Source organism: Mus musculus, chromosome 10 (assembly GCF_000001635.26).
Source record: "Mus musculus strain C57BL/6J chromosome 10, GRCm38.p6 C57BL/6J".
In the NCBI taxonomy this organism is placed as follows: Eukaryota; Metazoa; Chordata; class Mammalia; order Rodentia; family Muridae; genus Mus; species Mus musculus.
Genome location: NC_000076.6, coordinates 33,406,571 through 33,419,505, shown reverse-complemented (window position 1 = coordinate 33,419,505; position 12,935 = coordinate 33,406,571). Strand labels below are relative to the sequence as shown.

At 36.2% G+C, this 12,935-nt stretch overlaps 1 protein-coding gene and 1 pseudogene across 1 annotated transcript in view; both read right to left on the bottom strand.

Annotated features, from left to right (window-relative positions):
• The window catches only part of Trdn (triadin), a 393,227-nt gene that overhangs the window by 57,204 nt on the left and 323,088 nt on the right, over positions 1-12,935 (bottom strand). The window lies entirely within an intron of this gene.
• Positions 6,975-7,432, bottom strand: Gm29884 (annotated as a pseudogene).

Sequence of the window (12,935 nt, the reverse complement as noted above, 5' to 3'; positions counted from 1 at the left end):
GGCTTTGAACAAGGAATGAATCAACACTCAAGTGATTTCCTGTAAACCTGCTTCCCACCTTAATTTGTAAAATAAAAGAGAGCTGATGATTGGGCAGATAAAAGGGAAGGTGGAGAGGAAAGTAAGGAGAGAGAAGGAGAAAATGGAAAAAGGAGAGGATGCAGAGGAGGAGGAAGACAAAGAAAAGCGGAGCAGAAGCACATGGCCTAGAGAAACCGCAAGTTCTAAGGAGACTCAAACTGTGGAAGATGGTAGTGTAGTGGTAGATCTGCCCAATCTAGGTGCACAGCATGTAATCATATTAACTGTGTTTGTATTCATTGCTGGGGCATATTTGCGTGGAGATGTACCATAACATACTACATTGCCTGGGCCTAAGCTTTTCATAGCCACTATGCTTCAAGATCTCCATGCCAAGATTCAGGTCAGAAACTTGTATCTTCCAGCCTCAAAATCTGTATCACAGGTGAGACTTCCAATTCTAGAATATAGTTCATTCTAGATATAGTCAAGTTGACAAGCAGAAATAGCCATTACACACATTCACATTATTTTGGGGAGCAAACATGATATTAATATTTATATGAGGAAATATCAATACAATTTTAAATAGTTTTATTAATATTTTATATCTGCTCTTGAGATATTTCTCCATCAGAGTAAAAACTTAACCTAGAAAACACAAGCTTCAGAATTTGATGATACATAAAATGTGTGGCAAATGATCAATGAATAGCATCTTAAAAATTTAAAATAACGGGTTTTTTCATACAATATATTTGAACAGTTTTTTTCCTCCCTCATCTTGTCCATGATATACCACACATCCCCACCCTTTAAGCTCCATATCTCTCTCTTGAGAGAACAAATAGGCAAATAGAAAAGACAAACAAGAATAAAAGAAAATGAACAAACAAATAAGAAAGTTCAGGAGAAACACACACACACACACAACATAGAATCACAAAATCAGAAACCATAATATATGCCCCCCTCCAAAGAAAACAATAAAATACAAGAAAAAATCTCCAAAGTACCTTTGAATCCATACTGTATTGGCCATTGCCTGCTGGTCATGGGACTTGCCCTTACTGTGGATTGCATACCCAGCGAGACATCTTTGGAGAACCTAAATATTTCATTCTGAGCGGTTGTTTATTGGAGCTAGCTTTTTAGTTGGGTGTGGGAACTCATGTCTATTTCCATATCTCAGATCTGGTCATATCTCATTTGAAACCCTTTGTATGATGATAGTAAGTTTCTGTTTTTGAAAGGAACAGTTACATATCTCATTGTACATGCAGAAGGCAAGCTGAAGCCTAACTAAAGCCTTCATTCCTACCCCGTAGAGATTGTGAGAAGTCATATAGGCTCCAGTCTTGTTGTGTGTAGAAATCAATATTCCCTTGGTATTATACTCCTCTTCTGGCTCTTATCATCATTACCCCTATTCTTCATAGTTCCATGAATGCTGAAGGGGGGATTTGGTGGAAACATTATGTTTAGAATTGAGTATTCCAAGAACTCTCACTCCCTGGACACTGAAGAGTTGTGGGTCTCTGTATTTCTTTTCACATACTAAAGGAAGAAGCTTCTATGATGATGTTGAGTGAGATCATGATCTATGAGTGTAGCAGAATGTCATTAGGAGTCATTTTGTTGTGTTTCTTTAGTATTAGAGAAATATTTGACTTTTGAATGAGTCTATGGTCCATCTAGCCTCAGATTCTTGGCCACCCAAGCAATGTTAATCATGGCATCTATCTCATGCACAGGGCCTTCAATTCAATCATATATGGTAGGTAACCCACACAAAATTGTGTCACTACAACACGAGTGCATCTTCCATGCAGCATACCATTGTATATCATAGTCTATCTATCTTTTTACCTGTCTCTGACTCTGACTCTGTCTCTGTCTCTCTATCTCTCTCTCTCTGTACAAATCAGGGTATTAGGATGTAGCTTCTAGCTGCTTCCTCAGCACCACGTCTGCCAGTTGTCATGATAATGAGCTAAGCATCTAAAACTTAAATACTTTCTTTTATCAAACTTGCCTTGGTCATGGTATCTCTTCACAACAACAGAACAGTGACTAAGACAGATGTTGGTACCAGGGACTGTTGTATTGCTATGACAGGAATGATCCTGGTATTTTTTTTTTTTGAAATCTATAGGACTTTGAAACAGAAAAGAAGTTGGACACTTTAATAAGGGATTACTAGGCCATCCATGTATGTATATGCAAAGCATTGCTGAGTATGATTTAAATGTGGCAAACATTAAGAAGTTTCAAAAGGGAAGAATGTTAGTAACTGTCGTAGAGACCATTCTTGAGAGATTTTGCAAAGAATATGCTGCTTTCCCCTCCCTGTCTTAAAAACCTGACTGAGGCTAAAGTGGAGTGTTTTAGATTAATAGTGATAGCAGAGAGGGTTCCAAGACAGCCTACTATTAATTTTGTCATGTGGTTATTAGTAATCACTCCTATGCATATCTATAATGAAAGGGAACAACTGGACAATGAAAAATGCAAAATAATGAGCACCAGGAAATGTTTGTTGAAGCCAAGTCTTGTGACCAAGGGAATAAAATGTTAAAAGAAAAGCCCAATACTAAATGGAATAAAGGGAGATATAACCTTACAACAAGACACCACCTCCCATCTGAGTTTCCCAATCGTGAAAATGGAATTAAAGGAAAGATTAAACAGTGAAAGAAACTATCGGAAAAAGAAAGCTGATGCAAATGTAGTTGAAAAAAAAAGGGGTCAAATTGCAGCCCTAAACAAAGGTGCTTGGCAGCTTTAACCATGTCCTCGTAATAGTATAGTAAGTAGTACTATAGTAGTAGTATAGTAGTAGTAGTAGTAGTAGTAGTAGTAGTAGTAGTAGTAGTAGTAGTAGTAGCAGCAGCAGCAGCAGCAACAACAGCTGCACAGCAGCAAGCAGCAGCAGTACGAGAAGTAGCAGTAGTAGTAGTTCCTAGTTCTGGCTTCATTGTCAAGAATACCAGAAAAAGTTATAGAATATCTTTCCAAGTCTTTTGACTGAGGAAAGCTGCTGAGGCCCAATCAGTGGCAATAGATGGAAGTCCAGAGAGGCCATCATATGAAACTTTGAAAGTGAACAGTGGATTGTGAAAACCTGGAATATCTGCTGAGGAACCTGCAGAATAGGTTTGGAACTAGTCTAAGAAACAGAAGTATGAGGCAGTCAACAGGAGTTGGAAATCATATGAGCACTTTGACATCAAACATTGAGATGCAGAGTTTGGAGTTTATCCTGCTGGTTTTTGGTTTTGTTTTATTCAAGTCCCTTTCTTCCCTTTTGGAATTCTAACATGCATTTTGTGCCATTGTATGTTGAAAGTATGTGATCCTTTTATTCGGATTTTACATGGGGTTACAATTAAGAGTTTGCCAGCAGTCTACAAAGAAAATTTGAACTTTAGATTTCTAAACAATGTTGAGACTGTAATAGACTATCAGGACTTTTGAAGTTGGCCGGAATGCATTTTGTTTTGCATTTTGATATAGCTACAAGCCTATAGGAGTCAGGGAGTGAAATGTGGAGGTTTGAATAAGATTATGAAGTGGAAATTTCCAGTTTCATTGGAGACCCATTTGTGATATGTGATGTTTTTCTGGAAACTGTCTTATGAGAGGATGTTTTGCTAAAGCAGACACATGAGAACAAACATGTGGTTGTTTTCTGGAAGCTGTCTTGTGAAAGGGGAGGTGTTGCTTGCTATAGCAGATGCTTAAGAGGACACATGATATTTGGAAAGGGTATTTTTAAATTTAATTACTTGTATCCTGATGAAAATTTTCTTGAGTTATTTATATTTTTAGATATTAATTATATCTCAGGTATATAATTGGTAAAAATATTTTTCTTTTATAGAGCCTGAAGTTTTGTCTACATGATAGGGTCCTTTGCCACACAAAAGCTATTTTATTGAGCAATTTTTGCCTCTATATTCATAAGAGAAATGGGTCTATAATTCTCTCTGCAGTACTCAAAGAACTGACTCTCCTTTCATTGATTTTTTGTTTTGTATTGTTTGTTTCTATTTTATTTTTTCAAAACTGACGTATATCATTTCTTGCCATCTGTTCCTCATGTGTGCTATTTATTTATTGTATTAGAAGTGTGCCATTAAGTTACTACTATAAAGTCTCACCATTTATTTTTATGTAGACAGTGCTATGACTTGCTTCTTAGAATCAACTTCACTGTGTCCCATAGGGTTGGGTACATTATATGTTTTTTATTCAATTCTAAAACACGTCTCTATCCCTTCCTAGTTTACACCTTCACCCATTTTTTTTAATGAGTAATGAGCTCTTCTGCTGCCATGAGTTTATAAACTTTCTTTGCTTTGTGGTGTTGCTTATGTCCAGCTTTAAACTATGTATGTCAGAAATAATGTGGCCAAATTTGGAAAAAGTTCCATGAGCTGCTTAGAAGAATGTATATTTTTGTTTTTTGCGTTTGGGTGAAATGTTCTGTGTAGGTCTATTAGGGCCATCTGATTGATAACATCATTTAACTCCAGCATTTCTCTGTTTAGACATGTTTCTTAGCAAGATAACATATTAAGGTCATTCACTATCAATGAGTGAGGAACAATATATGATTTTAAGCTGCAGTTGTATTTCTTTTATGAAATTGGACACTGTGTGGTTGGTGTATAATTGCAATATCCTCTTGGTGGATATTTCCTTTGATAAATATGTAGTGTTCTTCCCATCTCTTCTGACTTGTTTTGGTTTCAATTCTATTTTGCATGTATAAAATAGCTATTAAAATGTTTATGTTTACTTGCTTCCTGGGTTTATTTGCATGGAATATTGTCACCCTTGCATTTACCTTGAAGTGATGTTTATCCTTGACAATAAGGGGTGATTTTTGGATGCAGCAAAAATCTGGATTCTGTTTTCTAATCTATTCTGTTAGTCCTGAATTTTCAGTGAGTATTTGAGACCATTCTGGTCAATAGTTATCAGTGTGCAGTTTTTATTTATTCTTGTTATTTTGTAGTTATAGTAGAGTCTCCCCACACATGTCTCTTTGATTTGCTAGCCTGCTACTTTTTGTCCTTTGTCTTTTCTTGGGTATAGTTGAACTCTTTAGATTGTTCTTTCCCTTCTGATGCTGACTTCAGTGCTTGATTGGTAGATAGATACTGCTTTACTGCTTTAATTTGTTTTTTTGTCTTGAAAAGCTTTTTGTCCTCCATCAATTATGATTGATAATTTTGCTGACACTTGTAATCCCTTAGAGTTGTAGAACTAACCTCTCATAGCTTTTAGAGTTTCCACTGAGATATCAGGTGTTATTCTAATGGGCCAATCTTTATGTTAGTTGATTTTTCCCTTGAATTATTCTTTCTTTGTTCTCTCTCTCTCTCCCTCCATATATATGTTATATACATATATATATATATATATATATATATATATATATATATATATATATATATAAAACAGTTGATCTGAATCGATCACTGAATGACCAAATATTTTATTTGTTTAAAGGCTATATCATCAAAGTCATGTCTGGTACCCATAATTTACTGCAAAAATGGCAGCTAGTGCTTCTGGATCATTGTATGAATATCTCAGTCAGTGGCTAGGACTGTATCTTAACAAATATGCAGACTTCTGTTCCAGTCAGGTTGACTTCATAAACTGTTTTTTGCAGCAGTCCTGTGTAGGTTTAGGATGGAGCCAGGGCCTCCTGAAAATCTGGCTAGAGTGTCATATTATACATGACAGAGTAATCACCCTAGAAAGAGCCCTGAACTTGTCTTTGGCATCCTTCTACCTGTTCTATTGATGTTGGAGGCCATGGTGATGGTACCATGCAAGCTCATCTTTGAAAAATGAAATCATGCTTCAGATTGTGTTGAGGGAGTTCCAGTGATCAATCTCTCAGACCTAAAGCATGAGTTCAAATAGACTCCCCTGAATCCCCCAAAGAGGCCCAGGAGAGACAAGGTTTTCTAAACCACACCAAACCCACATAGGCAGTCAATGAAATTACCTGTTTGTTTTCTGTCAAAGAAACACAGAACAAAGAGGCCAGTAGGTCCAGAGGCACATGTCTAGAGCCCTGTGTATTTGAGAGGTAAAGACTGAGGTTCACCAGGAGTTCAAGGCTGGCCTGGGTAACAAAGCTGGACTGTATATAAAAAACTAAAACAAAACAAACTAAAAACCCATGAGCAAACGGAGAAATGAAGGGTGTATCGTGATTACAAAAATTATTCTAGAAATGTCTCCCTGCCAAGTAATTTCCACAGGTGGAATTCACAGAAACTATGTGAGAAAGGAGCCCCTTCATAGGACCGGGGCTGAGAAAGGAGGGGCTGAGAGCCATTTATTTAGTACTTGAGACCTCATCTGTTTATGTCTGGTGGGTGTCAGCAGCCCTTCTGTGTATTTGGGGGGTTGGGGAGGGGGGCTATGAAATTAAAGTGATTCTGAATACCAGAGAAGTCCAGTCCGCAATTACAGAACTGCAAAATCTTTAAGGGGAGGTCTCCAACATTAGGGATGGGGAGAGACAAAACAGATTAAGCCAACCACTGAAAAATAAGGCAGACTGTGGCTTTGGGTTTGAGACTGGCACAAGAGCCCACTGAGGAAAAGGAGGCAGCCAATGGCAAATCAGCGGAGGAGATGCAAATGGAGATGCAAAAGGAGATGTAAATCACAGTTAGTGGGATTGATGTAAGCAGGTGGTAAACCCTTGAAACAACACACAAGGTCCACGTTTTTGCATGTGCAGAGCACCACTCTATCAGAAATTTCTGGGTTTGGAGGTCTGTTACTTTTCCAACTTTTCCCACCCGCTAAAAGACATGAAAATGGAGCCCAGGAAGAGATGACATCAAGCTCTTCGGGCTGTGCAGGACAAGGGTCAGGTGACTTGTCTACTATCTCTGCTGTGGCTGCCTGGCCAAGTCCTACATATGCTTGTAGATACTTGGGAGTGCTTTGCAGTTGGAGCAGTAGTGGTCCACATCCCGCAGGGTGTCTATACAGAATGGATGAAGCAATGTCCAGCAGACACAGACTGCCAGAGGAGAGCCAGGTGAAGACTCCGGTATTGTAGGATAGCTGGGTCACGAACACCTTACTGCAGGAAGGACAGCACATCTGGACAGGGTAGTCATAGAAGGAGACAGGCTGCTGCTACACATAAACCGTCTGCACAGCAATTGCGTTGGCATTTGGAACAGGCACAGGCTGGGTGTAGTAAGGAGGTGGATTCATGCCCTTCCCATCTGGGCCTGTAAATGAGCCCTGTGGTTGGGGGCATTGGGTAGTAACTGTTGACACCCACTGTTTCTTCATAGGATAAGGGTGTAGTGGGTATTACAAAAGGACCTGCAGCTGCTTGGCAAGGACCTGGAGCAGACATTTTATCGCTGTCCCCGTGCTGCCAGTTGAGCCGGGAAGTCTGCGCTGGCCACGGGCACCTGTTCTGTATATTTAGTGTTTTAATTACTATGTGTCATGAAGAGTTTGTTTACTCGTGCTTTTTGGTGTTCTGTTCTTTTTGTATGTTTATAGGTACCTCTTTCTTTAGATAAGGGAAATTTTGTTTATGATTTTGTTGAAAATATTTTCCGTGTCTTTGACCTGGGTTTCTTCTCCTTTTTGTTGTTCTCCTATTACTTAAATTTGGTATGTTCATACTTCCCTAGATTTCCTGGATGTTTTGTGCCAGAATTAAAAACAAAATTAATGTTCCCTTTGTGTGAAGAATCCTCCTCCCCACTACCCTTTCCTTAGTGCCTGGGATTCTTTCTTCCATGTCCTGTACTTCCTGGTAATGTTTTCCTAGTGGATTTTTGTTTGATTTTCTAAATTTGCATTTGCAGTTGTATCCCAATTTGAAACTGCCTTAATGACTTTATCTCTACTTTCATGACTTGAGCTGTTTTTATCATTTCATTCCACTGTTTTGTTTTCACGGACTTCATTAAGGGACTTGTTCATATTGTTTCCAAGGTCCTTGAACACATTCATAATCTATACTTTAAGTCTTTTCCTTGTGTTTCTATGTTGAATCTCCCTGTCTTGATTGTTAAGGATTGTGTTCAGAGCAGTGGTTTCTGGTACAGTTGATGGATGTAAGTCTATGTCTTATTGTTATTGGGCAGAAACTGTGCCTTAGTTTCTTTTGCCCTTTCTGAACCTTTGGTAAGTGTTGAGGCTGTGGGATGCCTGGTAGGGAGTGTTTCTGCCAGCTGATGGGTAGCAGAGAGTGATAGGGGTGAGCTCTGAGATAAGCCTAACATAAGTTTTAAGAAAGATCTAAGTGAATCCTGTTCACACCTGATGGTGTCTTCCACAGAAAATTGGATATTTGGTGAGTAGAAGTAAGACAAATATTTATCTGGAAAGTCAGGGATGAAATGGTTAAGGGAACTCTGGTTCTGTAGTACCAAGAGTCAGAATTGCAAGTGGATGAAGTTGAGGTTTGCTGAGGAAAGCAGCTGCTATTTAGAGCCCTTTGTTGTTTTAGAGCTTAATGAATAAAAGCTCATTTTACAGATGACTTTTTCTATCATTCAGTAAATATGTTTTATGTTAGAATAAAGTGTAGTTTTTAAGTAGGTCTTGTGTGATCACTGAAATTAAATTAACCCCAAAATATTTATTAAAAATCAGTAATCAAAGGATACACTTTGAAGCTTCAAGAAGAAAGCATGGCTTGTGAAGGTATTAGGACTTGGATGCCAGAAAGCAGGGCCTTGCTTCTCTTTTCACCTTTTTTACTGTTTATTTTTCTCTCAAACTAAGTGATGCATAAGAATACAATATCTCATTTGGATAAACATTTGACACTGGATGTCTTCATTTTGAGCATTTTGGAAACTTAGAACCAGCCCTTTCATGCCAGGCATTCACTTTGCTAGTCTGTTGGTTTCCTTTATGAAATGTAAATTGCTGTTGGGCGTAGGGAGTAGAGCTGCATTAATGAGTTTTCAGCATCATCAACACTGTGTTCTGAGGTAGAACACACAGGCTATAACTTCAAAAATGCATTCCAGGAAAAGAAGAAACAAGACCAACTTTGTTTAGGAGTTTCTGCTTCAGCCACTTAACAAATCGGTGTATAAATTAAAGAATCTTCATTTGTAGAACCCTTCTATTTAAATACTTGCAAAACAAAACATTAGTATATTTGATAACTTTTATTATTTTGTTGATACCTAATAGTTTCTTTTAACTGCTTTAGCACACATAAGGCTTACATGTGAAATAAAGTGGAATAATGATCAATATCATAGTAGCCAGTGATATTTTGCATTTGGCACATAGTATTACCTCCCAAGTAAGTGTATTAAGTGCATTATCTATTTTATTTTATTTATATAATGTTAATTAGTAATCATTAGCACTTTACCCTCAATACCATGTGCCTTAGCTGTTGTGGGTGGATTTTTATTCTTTGTTGAAGAAATTGTCATGCTATATAATATTCAAATGTAGTCCGTTTAAGTAAAGAGTGAGCCACTTTACAAATGACAATATGAGGCTCAATGATCCAAACCCATTTTGCTGAGTAAAGAGAACAACTTTGATTCAAAGATAGATTATTTTTCTCTAATTCTAATGTTTTGAGGGGAAAATCTCACTTCTTTAGTATTATTGCTATATTAAAAGCAAGTCATGACAAATCTAAAACAATAATAATAGTAAGCTGAACTTTATATAGGTAAACTATATTACTTAGATTTTATTTAGAGTTAGGTAATTGCACATACTTGAGTCCAGCTACTGAGGTGTCTGTTTTGGAGTCAAATCATAAAATCACAATCTATGTTAGTTTGCTTGTTAAATTGAGTCGGTAAGAAGAAATAATTCTGAACACCAGTAGAAAATTGTTAGCAACCTCACATATTCAAGAGGTAATAATGCTTTGAGAACATTTTCTATTGAAACAATAGATTACAGAACTTACTTACAGAAAGGAGTATTATGTATTTACCATTTGTTCAGCATATTGACCTTTTGTCTGAGGCTTTAAGGAAGCGTGGTGGCTGAAGACACAAGTCTAGAGTGACTCTTACGATGAATTCTGAGTCCACTGGGATAATTGTGTAGGGGGCAAGGTATTCTTAGAATTTCCATTTTCACATTAAGAAAACCAGTATTTCTGTGAAAATGCAACTGAATGTTATGCATGAAGCCTTTCAAAGTTCCTGGGTACTAAGTAGTCAGTGTGCCTTTGCTATCTTACTAGTATTTGTTTTTCTGCACTCAGAAATTAATTTTAAAAAGTAAGTATTTAAGTTTATTTTAAGATAAATCGGTGGCACTTTTGTTTGAATTATATTGATGATATTCTCTAAACGCCTGGTTTCCACATCATCTGAGTAAGCATTCTCAAGCTGTTAGGTCAACATAGAAAAACAATTATTCTCTGTAAACCCAGATAGGCACAATTTTAATTGTTGTCTTTGTAACTGAAGTGCTAATATTTTATGCAGTCTTTTTCTGGGCAAGATACACAAGGAGTTTGGTGGTCAGATTGGTTTGTTGAGTAGACTGAAAACATATACTAAAGACAGAGGTGCAGCTCAGATTACATACACACATTGTTCCTGGTTCATTCAGTCATCACTTCATCCCCTGTCTTCTTTGTGTGCTTGTAAGGTACCATGTTTCTGATAGTGTCAGCCTGTCTTTATTTCTATTTTATTTTATGCCTTTTTATGTATAGGCTCATTAGTCTTTCTTTCCCTGAAGCTTCCAAAGTGTGAAGTATTTAAATAGATAAGATATAATTGGGACCCTGTCTTGAAAAACCAAAAAAAAAAAAAACCCTCAAAAAAAGATATAATTGGGGTTGGTTACACCCAATGCTTGTCAATAAGAGCAAGACCCTGAATTGTTTAAAGATGGAAGGAAAAATTGGATGTAGTGCAACCAATGATCCTTTTAAGACTTAAAGGATTCAGTAATTTTACAACAGTTACTTGCTAACGTGATAAACAAATACACTCTGTGAGTCCCTTTGGATTGTTTGTTTGTTTGTTTGGTTGGTTGGTTGGTTGATTCAATGGTATGAAAAAGTAAAGTCTCTAAATAAACTTGTCTTTCTTTCTCAGGATAGTGGCTTGAACTTAAGTGGGAGTAATTACCAATACGGATTTCTGGTATAAATATGCATCACCTCATATCTGGGTCATAATTGTAAGTACAGTATATGACCCTATATGAAAAATGATTCATTCAAAAAAGCTTAAATAACTAATTGGATTGATCTGACATTTAAAAATTACTTCAAAGAAAGGACCGTATGTGAGTGATGAGGACAGTATATTCACTAAGTAACAAGTAGTTTTCAGTTTCAGTTTACTCTCTCCATTTTAGTGAGGGCTTAAGTAGAAAATGTTTATATATATTTGTGTGTTCATGTGTGTATGTGTGTGTGTAGAATACAATGCTGTAAACATTTAAATGCTTACAACTATGTACATTTAATATATATAATGCTGCACATGCCACATATTTTCATTGTCAGCATGGCTCATGCTAAGTACAGAATTTAATTAAAATAATTTTATAATAAACAACCACACCTGAATAGACAAGTTCCCAATTAACTCATTGTCAAGACCCTTTCCTTCATTGTTGTTTTCCCTTACAAGGAAAATTTAGTAAATGCATTATGTTATATTTTAAAGCAATTTATTGCAATATATGTGTTACTTTAGAAGGAAATAATACATTGTCTTTAATTTTAAAATATATAAGTCACATTTTGTTTATTTATTTTGTGTACCTTTGTCAAGGACAAAGGAAAACTTACAGTTGTCTGTTCTCTTTTTCTACCATTTTGGTCCCAGGAATCAAATTAAAATTGTAAAGCTAGGCAGAAGGCATTTTCCAATACTAAGGCATCTTATAGGCTTAGAAAATGGTATATTCTAGATATAAAAATGTACCACCTATTACTTATTCCAGTTCTTTTTTATGCATTTTAGAAGTTGTTTCATGGTTTCTATGTAAAAGTGTTACAAATATATAGTTAAACTTATTCTTTATACATAGACATTTGTTTCTGTTGTTAATAGTATCAATTTAAATAATAAATATTTGTATTACCTATTGCTGGACTTATGCAATAGTTTGATTTTATACCTAGGAATTTTTTAAGGTTACCTTATGCTGGCTAAATCCTTATGAATATAAATGACATGTTCATGGGCATAACAATATACTCTGCAAAGGCAATTCCCCAATATTTCTATTTTCAGTTATGACCCATTTCTTCCATGGAGGCTTTGTGTGATACAATGTTCAAATTTAAATGACAGTTTTAGTGTATTCTTCACTGTTCTAGATATGCCTATGATAACAGAACTGTTTTTCAATCTTTGTCATCTTGATTGCTAATCATTGATAATGAAGCAATGCTGGAATTTTGTCAATTTTTTTATAAAAATAATTTAAATATCTGTGTTCATGTATATCTCAGGTATCTATAACTAGGCCGTTTTCATGTCCTTATTTGTTATGATTTAAGAAGTCATTATGTCTTACAAAAGTCTTATACAATTAACTCTTTTATTTATATAAATTTTGTGTTATATTGTTAAGTGGAAGCTTATATTCTGAAAATGTCCTTTTATGCCATTGACGAAGAAGACTATCATGGTGCTCATTTTGATCAAATATTTGAAATGATTTTTCCTAACAAAGTCCTGACTTCTGTTTGTCTAAGATAAATATACTTTAGAAATATTACAATGCCACCTTCTCCTTTCCTTTTGCAGTGTAGATAAATCTCCTGGCCTTGTACCAGCTTTGCAACTCAGGTATGTCTATGATTCACCCTTTTGTTACAAAACTATGGAGACAGGTAGGGCTTCTCTTCAAGTAGGAGTCTGATAACTGCCCATGTG